The sequence below is a fragment of the Echiichthys vipera genome, assembly GCF_963691815.1.
Source record: "Echiichthys vipera genome assembly, chromosome: 9".
Taxonomy (NCBI): Eukaryota; Metazoa; Chordata; class Actinopteri; order Perciformes; family Trachinidae; genus Echiichthys; species Echiichthys vipera.
The window spans coordinates 1,557,370-1,571,856 of NC_139834.1; positions in this window are offsets into that span (position 1 = coordinate 1,557,370).

Sequence of the window (14,487 nt, forward strand, 5' to 3'; positions counted from 1 at the left end):
CACGTGTTTAGGCTCCTAGAGGACACTTTAGCACACGTTTATGCTCCTAGAGGACACTTTAGCACACGTTTATGCTCCTAGAGGACACTTTAGCACACGTTTATGCTCCTAGAGGACACTTTAGCACATGTTTATGCTCCTAGAGGACACTTTAGCACACGTTTATGCTCCTAGAGGACACTTTAACACACACGTTTGGCTCCTAGAGGACACCTTAACACCTTTAGCACTTTGGTTGCTCAGATGGTCTTACAGGGTTAGCAGTTTGCCAGGTGTGAGTGTTTGAAGCTCACTGAACTCAGGCTGCTTCAGTAATCCATTACTTGTATTTCTGTGTTTTGCAGGTGTTCCATATTTTCTGGCAGGTCCGGCAGTAGTCGCACAGTTCTTCGGATCGTGACCGCCTGCGTCCTCTCTTTCCTCGCCCTGCTCGGCTCTGTATCCATCGACCTCCGCTCCAACTTTGACCTGTTGCACACCACAGAGGGGGCGTACGACGAGCTCACTTCCTGCAGGACGACGGCTATTCTGAAGCTCGTCAGTAAGCTTCAGAAGATGAGACGTTTATTCACCAAAGAAACAGGCAACAAGACGCTGGAGGCAGGTTTTTCTGAGGTTGTGTTTCCTGCGTTCGGCCGTCTCTGCGATGAAATGGTGGGTCACAGCGACGGCCGCGGGCTCCCATGTAGCGCTGAGGTGTCGGGCTTTTGTGAGGAGATGAGGTGGAACATTCAAGGATTCCTAAAGGCCTCATTTAACACAAACGTCACAAGTGAAAACGGTACTTCTGCTTTCTCCCTGGCCATCGGAAGACTTCTTGACACCTGGGGTACAGTAGAGGATACTTTAGTCAATGCTAAACAGAATGCTAACTGGAGAGATGTGCTGTCTGCGAGACTTCTGATAGCGTTTATAGAGCTCAACCAGCAGCTGATGGACTCCCCCACCTTGGCCCCTGACGCTGACTTCCAGTACAAGTGGACTCATGTACTTAGACACCTCGGCTTCGCCAGGGTTATGGCCGAACGGCTGAATGAGTGCTGGTTAGAGAACATAGACCTCAAGTTGAATTTGAGCCAGAACGTAAAACATTCTTATATTTCTGAGACGAGTCTGTGGCAGATCTCTGGAGCCGGGGCCGAGCTTCTGTCCGGGTCCCACGCTGGACTTCAGGCTCTGACAAACACGCAGCAGTGCTTGTTTGATCGCGCGGTGCCGGCTCTCAGGTTGGCGTCTCGGTCCGTGTCTTCCGGGCTCAGTATGAAGGTGTGCCTGCTGGCCATAGCCTGCCTCATCTACCCGGTGGTGATGATCTCATTCAAGCAGATGACCTCATGGATACAGGACTACGCCCAGAGCCTGAAGGAGAAGACGGCGGACCTGAAGCGCCAGAGGCAGCTGGCTGAGGATCTGCTGCACCAAATGCTGCCCAAGTCGGTCGCCAAGCAGCTCCGTCAGCGTAAACATGTGGAGGCAGAGAGTTACGAAAAGGTTGGTGCGATCACACAGAGTGCGTTCACTGGTTATGGAGAGTGCTTCTTTAGAGGCAACCCACCAGATCTGAAGTCACTCAGGTTAATTCTCTAGGAGGAGTTTGTTAAAGTACAACACGTCCGACTGGCTTCACTTTGAAAAATGCCACAGTAAATCCAAAATGGCCGACTTCCTGTTGGACACTCTTGCTAGAACACTTCCTTACGACTCCTGTTCTCTAGAGATGAGTGTAGATCTCTAACGTCTGTGAGCGTGTTAGTTTGGAGCGACTTCCGTTTGCTGGGCTGACCCTAAAAAAGAGTAAACACAAACATAAATAGGGTCATTTGTTTGTTAAACGGTCGGGAAATGCGCCAATTGAATCAATGTGGTCACAGGAGAGGAGCTCTAGAATATCTTTTTAGTTTAGATCGCTCAACGGATCAGATGTTGGTCCTGCTTGACGCTTCATTCTAAGCAAGTCTTTATTTATATTTGTACACAGATGGAGCTAAAAGTACAAGTATTCAAATTGATGTTCAGACGTTTTAATGCATCCAACTTGCCGCCCCGAGCTAATTCGTGTTAGCCGCGACAGGCTGTTAGCGACTCTCCGGAAAATCTACGTTCATAGTTCATACACGAAAAAAAAAGTGTCTCGATGGCTTTTTTGATGACGGCAAAAGTTCAACAGGTACTTGTCAAACATCTGTAAAAGGTTTTAGACATTAGCTGCCAGAAATTGTCTAGTTTTGAACAAAACCAGAACATGTGTGAGAGGGTGACTGGAGCCTGTGACGACCACAAATGGGATCAACGCTCGGTGCGAACTCTGCTCGTCTCACTTTAGACCAGGGGGGGCACGTCCGGTCCTGCAGAGCCACTGTCCTGCATGTTTCAGGTTTCTCTCTGCTCCAACACACCTGAGCAGCTGATGCTCGTCACAGGTTGATCAGTGTCAGACTCAGGTGTGTTAGACTCAGGTGTGTGTGAGACTCAGGTGTGTTAGACTCAGGTGTGTCAGACTCAGGTGTGTTAGACTCAGGTGTGTCAGACTCAGGTGTGTCAGACTCAGGTGTGTCAGACTCAGGTGTGTGTCAGACTCAGGTGTGTGTTAGACTCAGGTGTGTCAGACTCAGGTGTGTGTTAGACTCAGGTGTGTGTTAGACTCAGGTGTGTTAGACTCAGGTGTGTGTTAGACTCAGGTGTGTCAGACTCAGGTGTGTGTTAGACTCAGGTGTGTTAGACTCAGGTGTGTGTCAGACTCAGGTGTATCAGACTCAGGTGTGTCAGACTCAGGTGTGTTAGACTCAGGTGTTTCAGACTCAGGTGTGTCAGACTCAGGTGTGTCAGACTCAGGTGTGTCAGACTCAGGTGTGTCAGACTCAGGTGAGTTAGACTCAGGTGTGTCAGACTCAGGTGTGTTAGACTCAGGTGTGTTAGACTCAGGTGTGTCAGACTCAGGTGTGTCAGACTCAGGTGTGTGAGACTCAGGTGTGTGAGACTCAGGTGTGTCAGACTCAGGTGTGTCAGACTCAGGTGTGTGAGACTCAGGTGCGTTAGACTCAGGTGCGTCAGACTCAGGTGCGTGAGACTCAGGTGCGTTAGACTCAGGTGTGTTAGACTCAGGTGTGTCAGACTCAGGTGTGTGAGACTCAGGTGTGTCAGACTCAGGTGTGTTAGACTCAGGTGTGTCAGACTCAGGTGTGTTAGACTCAGGTGAGTTAGACTCAGGTGTGTCAGACTCAGGTGTGTCAGACTCAGGTGTGTGAGACTCGTGTGTGTTAGACTCAGGTGTGTCAGACTCAGGTGTGTGTGAGACTCAGGTGTGTCAGACTCAGGTGTGTCAGACTCAGGTGTGTTAGACTCAGGTGTGTTAGACTTAGGCGAGTTAGACTCAGGTGCGTCAGACTCAGGTGTGTTAGTCTCAGGTGCGTCAGACTCAGGTGCGTTAGACTCAGGTGTGTCAGTCTCAGGTGTGTGTCAGACTCAGGTGTGTTAGACTCAGGTGTGTCAGACTCAGGTGTGTCAGTCTCAGGTGTGTGTCAGACTCAGGTGTGTTAGACTCAGGTGTGTTAGACTCAGGTGTGTCAGACTCAGGTGTGTCAGACTCAGGTGTGTTAGACTCAGGTGCGTTAGACTCAGGTGTGTTAGTCTCAGGTGCGTCAGACTCAGGTGCGTTAGACTCAGGTGTGTCAGACTCAGGTGTGTCAGACTCAGGTGTGTCAGACTCAGGTGTGTCAGACTCAGGTGTGTTAGACTCAGGTGTGTCAGACTCAGGTGTGTGTGAGACTCAGGTGTGTTAGACTCAGGTGTGTCAGACTCAGGTGTGTTAGACTCAGGTGTGTTAGACTCAGGTGTGTCAGACTCAGGTGTGTTAGACTCAGGTGTGTCAGACTCAGGTGTGTGTGAGACTCAGGTGTGTCAGACTCAGGTGTGTTAGACTCAGGTGTGTCAGACTCAGGTGTGTGTGAGACTCAGGTGTGTCAGACTCAGGTGTGTTAGTCTCAGGTGTGTCAGACTCAGGTGTGTTAGACTCAGGTGTGTGAGACTCAGGTGTGTTAGACTCAGGTGTGTGTCAGACTCAGGTGTGTGTTAGACTCAGGTGTGTTAGACTCAGGTGTGTCAGACTCAGGTGTGTTAGACTCAGGTGTGTCAGACTCAGGTGTGTCAGACTCAGGTGTGTTAGACTCAGGTGTGTTAGACTCAGGTGTGTTAGACTCAGGTGTGTCAGACTCAGGTGTGTCAGACTCAGGTGTGTGAGACTCAGGTGTGTCAGACTCAGGTGTGTTAGACTCAGGTGTGTTAGACTCAGGTGTGTCAGACTCAGGTGTGTCAGACTCAGGTGTGTTAGACTCAGGTGTGTCAGACTCAGGTGTGTCAGACTCAGGTGTGTTAGACTCAGGTGCGTTAGACTCAGGCGAGTTAGACTCAGGTGCGTCATACTCAGGTGCGTCAGACTCAGGTGCGTTAGACTCAGGTGTGTCAGTCTCAGGTGTGTGTCAGACTCAGGTGTGTTAGACTCAGGTGTGTCAGACTCAGGTGTGTTAGACTCAGGTGTGTCAGTCTCAGGTGTGTGTGAGACTCAGGTGTGTTAGACTCAGGTGTGACAGACTCAGGTGTGTCAGACTCAGGTGTGTCGGACTCAGGTGCGTCAGACTCAGGTGTGTGTCAGACTCAGGTGTGTTAGACTCAGGTGTGTCAGACTCAGGTGCGTTAGACTCAGGTGTGTTAGACTCAGGTGTGTCAGACTCAGGTGTGTTAGACTCAGGTGTGTTTGGGTAGGAAGGAACCTGAAACATGCAGGACAGTGGCTCTGCAGGACCGGACGTGCCCACCCCTGCTTTCGCCCAATGACGGCGATGCACGACCCTGAGCTGGACTGAACTGTGCGCTCTACGCAGAATAAAGAAGAGTGTTTTCTATCCAAAGCTCTTTTTCAAATCTCCTCAGGAAGTTCAAACCCCATTGAGTCCTTAATGACGTCAAAGATTCCTATTTTATGTATTTAATAAGGAGAATATGTTCCTAATGTTCCCTTTGGAACCTGATTTAAGCTTCAGAGCAGAGTTTAGCACAGTGTTGGGAGAAGAATCGAGCGAATGATGCAAAAATCTACGAAGATGAGCGTTAAATTTAAGCTTCAGTTGATCAAAAGATGCAAAAATATTATCAATAATAAGATTTTCTATTGTGGAAACTCCTCTGTAATGAAAGGCACCGTCTGTGGTTGATGGCATCACCTGGTGTTTTCTGTTACAGGAGCACGAGCGGTTCGATCCCTGAGAGAAAAACCACAGGTTCATTATTTGTTTTTGGACATATGTTTGGGATTTATCACGAGATAAAAGAACAATTAACACAGAGACACTGCTTTAAAGTCAGGGGACAGTTCACTGGGGTTGTAACTGTTGATGGATCAGTTGTGTGTTTGTGTGTGTGTGTGTGTGTGTGTGTGTGTGTGTGCGATAAAACAACGACACACGTGCAAATGTTAAAGGCAAAGAGTAGAAACAGACGAACATCGTTGAAGACAGAAGAGACGAAAACCTTCTCCAACACTTTGAATATCAAACTCCTGCTGTTGCGAAGGTCGTGGGGTGTGAGAGAAGGCGAGACTCCCTCTGCAAGATCTGCAGACATGATGTGTGAATGTGTGTGTGTGTGTGTGTGTGTGTGTGTGTGTGTGTGTGTGTGTGTGTGTGTGTGTCCGCTGCCTTTGTTGCTATTGTGGACATAATTACCTGTAATTGCCCTGTTCCATATTCATCAGGAGATAAAACAAGTTATTTGAGTGAAAATTGCGTCTGGATCATTGAAGAGGTTTGAAGCAGCTGCGCCAATGCACTCTGCACTGTGTGTGTGTGTGTGTGTGTGTGTGTGTGTGTGTGTGTGTGTGTGTGTGTGTGTGTGTGTGTGTGTGTGTGTGTGTGTGTGTGTGTGTGTGTGTGTGTGTGTGTGTGTGTGTGTGTGTGTGTGTGTGTGTGTGTGTGTGTGTGTGTGTGTGTGTGTGTGTGTGTGTGTGTGTGTGTGTGTGTGTGTGTGTGTGTGTGTGTGTGTGTGTGTGTGTGTGTGTGTGTGTGTGTGAGAGATTTGGAGCTCTGGACCTGTGGCGTGCACAGACTTTTTGAAGGGTAGGGGCGATAAGGAAAAAAAAACGGAGCATATAAAGCGTCCTCATCATTGAAGAGGGAACTTTAGCACAAATATTAGCACCTAGAGGACACTTTAACACATGTTTATGCTCCTAGAGGACACTTTAACACATGTTTATGCTCCTAGAGGACACTTTAGCACACGTTTATGCTCCTAGAGGACACTTTAACACATGTTTATGCTCCTAGAGGACACTTTAACACATGTTTATGCTCCTAGAGGACACTTTAGCACACGTTTATGCTCCTAGAGGACACTTTAACACATGTTTTGCTCCTAGAGGACTCTTTAGCACACGTTTATGCTCCTAGAGGACACTTTAACACATGTTTTGCTCCTAGAGGACACTTTAGCACAAATATTAGCACCTAGAGGACACTTTAGCACACCTTTATGCTCCTAGAGGACACTTTAGCACACCTTTATGCTCCTAGAGGACTCTTTAGCACACGTTTATGCTCCTAGAGGACTCTTTAGCACACGTTTATGCTCCTAGAGGACACTTTAGCACACGTTTTGGCTCCTAGAGGACACTTTAGCACACGTTTTGGCTCCTAGAGGACACTTTAACACACGTTTATGCTCCTAGAGGACACTTTAACACACGTTTATGCTCCTAGAGGACTCTTTAGCACACGTTTTGGCTCCTAGAGGACACTTTAACACACGTTTTGGCTCCTAGAGGACACTTTAGCACACGTTTAGGCTCCTAGAGGACACTTTAGCACACGTTTTAGCACCTAGAGGACACTTTAACATGTTTATGCTCCTAGAGGACACTTTGACACACGTTTATGCTCCTAGAGGACACTTTAACACACCTTTATGCTCCTAGAGGACTCTTTAACACACGTTTTGCTCCTAGAGGACACTTTAACACATGTTTTAGCTCCTAGAGGACACTTTAACACTCGTTTGGCTCCTAGAGGACACTTTAACACTCGTTTGGTTTCTAGAGGACACTTTAACACACGTTAGGCTCCTAGAGGACACTTTAGCACATTCTTTTTTAAATATTGGGCTGAAAGGTATGCATTGCTTCTGGGTTGTGACTCAGGTGGCATCTGCGTTGTCATGAACAGGGATGGAGCCATGTTGACTGGCTTGGTTAGAATAAGGGTCAGATAACCCCGGTCTGACCCGGGTCCTTGGGGGGAAAAGAGGTATGAAGCTTGATGAAGTCATAGAAATCCACTTACAAGAAATTTGAGTACATTTACCCAAGTACTCTATTTAAGGTTCACTACATTTAATTGACAGGTGTGGTTGGTCCGCAGTAGATGGACTCTGTCATAATTAACTGTATGTTTGCTCAGTTTTGTCCAGTACAACCAATAATTCTGCAGCCTGCTGGAGTCACGTCTCTCCCTTTGGTTCCAGGTGACCATCTTTTTCTCAGACATCGTGGGCTTCACTTCCATCTCTGCCTCCTGTGCTCCTCTGCAAGTGGTGGAGATGCTCAACAACCTGTACATGTGCTTCGACACGCGGATCGACTCCTACGACGTCTACAAGGTAACGATGACTCACACACAGCAGCATTCTTTGTCTTTAACATTTTGAAAAACATGCTTTTGTTCTGAGATCGTCCTGGCAACCTCACCGTGACAACAGGATAACAGGAAGTTGTGCTAACTTGTTCATCAAGAAATAGATCCAACACGAGATAACTCACATAGTTTTATCACAGACTGTATAAAAAACAGACGTAGCGTCTCCATCAGGTCCGTTCTCTAACTTGATCCAGTCGTCTTCGCCTACAGGAGTCTCCATCTTGTCAGACTTTGACTCCGCCTCATTTCCTCTGACCAAAAAAGGGCATGTATGTGACGTTGGGGGGAGGGGCGTACGTCCATCTGGCTGACGTTTACACTGTTTAGACTGTAAAACACCGACCCTCACAGCCCGAATCCTCCCGTTGCTCCAGATTAGCATTAGCATTAGCATCTAGTGTGTGTGTCATCGATCGTGGGCCAACGTTATATTCCAAGTCATGGTGCAAGTGCAGCTATTTAATTAGCATAACAGAGCTAACGTGTTGTGATGACTAGCCTCCGAGGAGAAGTGAGGGTCAGCAGCTAATTATTCATAAACTTTAACCTCCAATAAAAATAAAAACTAGCCCCTCCCCCTCAGTGTTGTCATGGAGATCTGAGCTAAACACACAGACTAGAATGTTCTTTTGTCCTTAAACAGGTTTAATGATGCTGTGTAAACGGCCTGTTTAACATGGGGCTCAATGAGAAACTGCTCTGTTATGAAACCTGCCCCTAGTGGACACTCAGAGAACTGATGCTGACGGAGCTTCCTGATTGGACCAGACAGGAAGGAAGTCTGTGGGCGGGGCTTGGGTATGATGCTTTCTTTTGAAAAAGTGTGATTGGTTGATCAAAAAAACATTATAGAATTACGTGTAACAACTATTAAGGTAGAAATCCTGGAGAGATGCTAACAGCCGGACGTGGCTAACAGTGATTAGCTCGGGGCAGCACGGTGAAGGCATTCAAAGGTCTTTTTTAACCACTAATGCTGCTGAAAATAACAGCAAACCTCTGCAGCAGCATGAGAAGAGTCCCTGCACACACAACAAAGCACCAATGGGCTCCTTCCACTGTAATGGACTTTACTATGAGAGGAGCTGGTACAGGGGCCAAACTTGAAAAGCATGAAAGCTGATGTAAAAACACCACATTTTAATAGTTTTTCATGCCGTCTGTGATGACTCTTCTCTGGACGAGTCAACTGTCAGCGGTTTCGTCGAGTCTTCACTTTTGTTTTATCAAACTACCAAAAACCAGGTGGAGACGATCGGCGACGCCTACATGGTGGTGAGCGGTCTGCCTGAGAGGAACGGGGATAGACACGCTGACGAGATCGCCAAGATGGCGCTGGACCTGGTCACAGCCGTCAGACAGGTGTCCATCCCTCACATGCCCGACGAGAGGCTGCAGCTCCGAGCCGGCATCCACACAGGTGAGAGAGAAGCTCCGGGTCGGCACGGTCGTCACACAATGATCATTCACTGGTTTGATTAGTGCAGTAAAAAGGTGCCCAATCCAACTTTTAACACGTATTTTAAATTCTGATTTATGCCATTAAATAAAAATGGTTCCAGCTTGTTGCAGCAGAGTGAAGCGGCTCTCTCTCTTTCTCCTTGTTTCTGTTTATTTTTCAGGTCCCTGTGTGGCGGGAATAGTCGGCTACAAGATGCCGAGATACTGTCTGTTTGGAGACACCGTCAACACAGCCTCTAGAATGGAGTCGACCAGCCTGCGTACGTGCACACACACACACACCAGATACAAACACGTGCATTTCTATAAATCACACCAAATACTGTGCTCTAGATAGATACCCCTTTGTTTGGGGTAATGCTAAGGGCGCCCTCCCACTGTGCGTCCGTCCCGTGCCCCGTGCTTTAGGGTCCTTGTCCCCCCCCCCAGGCCCGTTTGTACTCACACTACCTGGGCCTCGGAGAATGCTTCTTGCTGCCTATACGTCATCACGCCGTAACACGTCACACGCATTGATGACGTCATGGCGATGCGTGGCTTTGTTTCCAGATCTTTCCGTAGACCTCGGAGTTTTTGTGCGTCTTGTCGACTGTTTTTGAATCTTTTCATCGACCAAATCTGCAGTAAACACTCCACCTCCGCATCACACCAACGTGAACCTTTCACCGCCATTGTTTGAAATGTCCGCGCATGGTCCCTCCTTCTTTTTTCTACGTCCCAACAGGCGCACAGGAAATGACCTCAGAACCGCCGTAGGCCTCGTGCTCGTACACGTGCACGCGCTCGTGCTCGTACACGTGCAAACGTGCTTTACTAAAGCCCACCTCTCCCAAACGGGCCGTGGACGGCAAGCGTGCCGCTCCTAGACGTGGTACGGTTGCACTCACACTGGTCAAAGGAACCAGACTTTAGCCATGGAATGTCCTGGGGCACGGTACGGAGGCACAGTGGGAGTGCGCCCTGACTTGACTGCGGCGAGGCCAGAGTTGTGTTTTACAGTGTGATTGTTTGTGTGTCAGCTCAGAGAATCCACACCAGCTCAGAGTCGTACCTGGCTCTGATCAAAGACAACGCCTACGAGCTGCAGCTTCGCGGAGAGATCGAAGTGAAGGTAAAATATCCCAGTCAAGCTGTGACAGACCTGTGCCATGTTTAGTCCTGACTCTGGGGACACAGAGCAGACCTGTGCCATGTTTAGTCCTGACTCTGGGGACACAGAGCAGACCTGTCCCATGTTTAGTCCTGACTCTGGGGACACAGAGCAGACCTGTCCCATGTTTAGTCCTGACTCTGGGGACACAGAGCAGACCTGTCCCATGTTTAGTCCTGACTCTGGGGACACAGAGCAGACCTGTCCCATGTTTAGTCCTGACTCTGGGGACACAGAGCAGACCTGTCCCATGTTTAGTCCTGACTCTGGGGACACAGAGCAGACCTGTCCCAGGTTTAGTCCTGACTCTGGGGACACAGAGCAGACCTGTCCCATGTTTAGTCCTGACTCTGGGGACACAGAGCAGACCTGTCCCATGTTTAGTCCTGACTCTGGGGACACGGAGCAGACCTGTCCCATGTTTAGTCCTGACTCTGGGGACACAGAGCAGACCTGTCCCATGTTTAGTCCTGACTCTGGGGACACAGAGCAGACCTGACCCATGTTTAGTCCTGACTCTGGGGACACAGAGCAGACCTGACCCATGTTTAGTCCTGACTCTGGGGACACAGAGCAGACCTGTCCCATGTTTAGTCCTGAGTCTGGGGACACAGAGCAGACCTGTCCCATGTTTAGTCCTGACTCTGGGGACACAGAGCAGACCTGTCCCATGTTTAGTCCTGACTCTGGGGACACAGAGCAGACCTGTCCCATGTTTAGTCCTGACTCTGACAGTCGTCTCTCTGAGGTGTTTGCAGTCCCACCCACGTGTGATCGTCCCTCTCTTGTGTCTTTCCTCGTCCTGCCAGGGTAAAGGCAAGATGAACACATACTGGCTCGTCGGCCATAAGAACTACAGTGTTCAGAACGACAGCCTGGTTTGCCACTGGAATCCCAACATGGCCAGGAAGAAGAAGACGCCGGCTGGAAGTAACGTCTCTGTGGACACTGTGAGTTGACCTGGTTCAGTTGTCCGTGTTTACCATGAACGCTGCCCAACGCTGGTGTGTAGAGGACAGAGACAGGTCACTGGGGTACTGGAAATAAATACTGGGATAGTGGTGATGTGGTGGTTAGCACTGTTGCCTCACACGAGAGGGTTCCTGGTTCGAATCCCGGCTGGGGCCCTTCTGTGTGGAGTTTGCATGTTGTCCCCGTGTCTGCGTGGGTTTTCTCCGGGTTCTCCGGTTTCCTCCCACAGTCCAAAGACGTGCAGGTGTTCGGTTCATTGATGACTCTAAATCACCCGTAGGTGTGAACCTGTCTCTGTTCGTCTCTATGTGTCCTGCCCTTGTGACCCCGCCTCACGCCTGATGTCAGCTGGGATCGGCTCCAGCCCGCCTGTGACCCCGACAGGGACAAGAGGCTGAAGATGAATGATGATTAAAACAACAAGTTTTGGCCCTGAACAAAATGTTCAACTAAAAAATAACACACAAACACTCGACAGTTATAGTCTCACACTCATGTTCATCTTCATTTTGGTATTTTTATGCATTTTGATGGTTTTTCAGTTTCAATCTTTATATTTTTTGGATGTTTTTCAATGTCAGGATTTTTATAATGAGGGGAGAGACAGGGGCGGCACATTTTAAGGGTAATTTGCATGTTTTTAAAAAGGTTTAACAGGGTTAGAAATAACCCGTGCCTGTCCTTTATTCATGCTTTGGAGCCACCTGGTGGGTTAAACACGCAACTGCATGAGGTGGCCCTTCTCCCTGCATGTACTGTGGTTCGATGTGTGTGGATGATGAGTGAAATGTTATCTTTACCTTTGTACAGTGTGTGTCACGAGTTCACCTTACACATGTACCTCTGTGCCAGTCATCAGTGACAGTGCAGAGCCTCAGTGAGAACACCACCAGCCCAGTCTCCCTTCCCTCCTCAGTGTTGAACCCAACCCCTCCGCGGCCTCAGACGGACAAGCCTGGCCTGAGCTACGGTACCCTGGGCTCCATGATTGGGGGGCTGCAGGGAGATGAGAGCCCTCTACCCAGCCAGTGTAGGAGCAGCAGTGGGCACAAATCTGAGCTGCTGCCTGGATCCGACCGCCACATGTGACCAGCTCAGGACATCAGTGGGAACATCAGTCAACCAGGAGAAGGGCAGATGTTAGTTTGCGGTGATCAGGGGTGTTCAACCCTGCTCCTGGAGCGCTACTGTCCTGCAGGTTGTAGGTGTCTCCCTGCTCCAACACACCTGAGTCTAATGATCTGCTCTTTGTGGAGCAGCTGGAGCGTGTAAGGGTTTGATGATTATCAGACTCATGTGTGTTACAGCAGACACCTGAAACACGGAGGGGCTGTATTCACAAAACATCCTAAAGCTGCAGATGGAGTTGGCTCGGTCAAATTTCAATTGTTTCCAACTCTCACCCCCAGAGTTCAGATGAGTCAGGTTAGAGCTGGTCAGGGACGCCGTCACATCACCAGCCAATAAAAAACACCCAACATCACCGCAGATTATAGTTGGTAAAATGCAGCGGTGCAGCTCAGACGATCTTGGCGTCTCTCAGCTGTCGTCAGATGATAAATGTCCTATCCAGACCAGAGTGCTGCAGTTCATTCACTTCCCAAGTGAAGTGTTTCTGTCATAAATTCACCCTTAGGGCGCCCTCCCACTGTTCCTCCGTCCCGTGCCCGAGCATGTGTCACGGCTAAAGTCTGGTTCCTTTGACCAGTGTGAGTGCAACCGTACCACGTCTATGAGCGGCACGCTTGCCGTCCACGGCCCGTTTGGGAGAGGTGGGCTTTAGTAAAGCACGTTTGCACGTGTACGAGCACGAGCGTGCGCACGTGTACGAGCACGAGGCCTACGGCGGTTCTGAGGTCATTTCCTGTGCGCCTGTTGGGACGTAGAAAAAAGAAGGAGGGACCATGCGCGGACATTTCAAACAATGTCTTCGACTAAACGGGGTCGTGCCGCATCACAATGAGTCCAAAAAAAACCCAAAGCCAAAAATGTTCCCATGTTTTCTGCGCTGCTCTCCATTATGTGGCCAAAAGACCGCACGCTTTTGTAAACAATGCGTGTGACGTGTTACGGCAGGTAACACTAGGCCCAGGTAGTGTGAGTACAAACGGGCCTGGAGGGGGGGACAAGGACCCTAAAGCACGGGGCACGGGACGGAGGCACAGTGGGAGGGCGCCCTCAGGTTCGAGGGATGAACATGACGTCATCCACAGCAGTGAGGTCGACCCGCCCTCTCGTCTGAGTTCAGGGGTCCCTCCCACTCCTGATGAAGGTCGGTCTGAGTTTTTGGGAACAGGTTTGAATAAATGACTCTGAACTGACTTTTAGTCCTTGAGGGAACTCTTAGTGCTGAGATCAAGTGTTTTGTGAATCCGGCCCCAGGACACGAGCAGGGTTGACGCCCCTGTGGTAGATCATGTAAATAACTGCTGAATGTGATTATTTGTCAGGAATAACCCGATGTATTTGCATACTTACTTTATTGCTCTGTTAGAATAGTTTGTTTTAAAATGACCTGATATCAGAGTTGATCCAACAGCTCGGTGTTTTAGAGAGGTAGTGATTTTCCCTGTGTATCTGTTTGTATGTGTTCGGTTCCCTTCAGTCACTGTTGAGCTCTGAAGTATGAATAAAGTTTATTTCCTTTTGTTCCTTCTTTGATAATATTGTAATTTTTGTTGGATGTTGCACTTATTTTTTATTTTTTGCTTTAGCTGAGAATTTTAATTGAAGCACTTTGTATCAATGTATGAAATAAAACTATGAAAACACTGTGACACGGGTGCATGGTGACAATCGAATGTGTTTGTTAGGCTCCATTCATTCTTTCTTCCAAGTTTTGGTCATTTTTTATATTTTATTTCTCAATAAAAACTTTTCTTCAGTGCACCCATCAATGCCAGTGAAGTTGAATGTTTTAGTGCCCGTTCTCCCTCCTCTCGTGGCCTTAGAAGCCGAAACGTGTACTTAAGAGTCCTCTAGGAGCATAAACGTGTGTTAAAGTGTCCTCTAGGAGCATAAACGTGTGGTAAAGTGTCCTCTAGGAGCATAAACGTGTGTTAAAGTGTCCTCTAGGAGCATAAACGTGTGCTAAAGTGTCCTCTAGGAGCATAAACCTGTGGTAAAGTGTCCTCTAGGAGCATAAACCTGTGGTAAAGAGTCCTCTAGGAGCCAAAATGTCTTAAAGTGTCCTCTAGGAGCCAAAACATGTGCTAAAGTGTC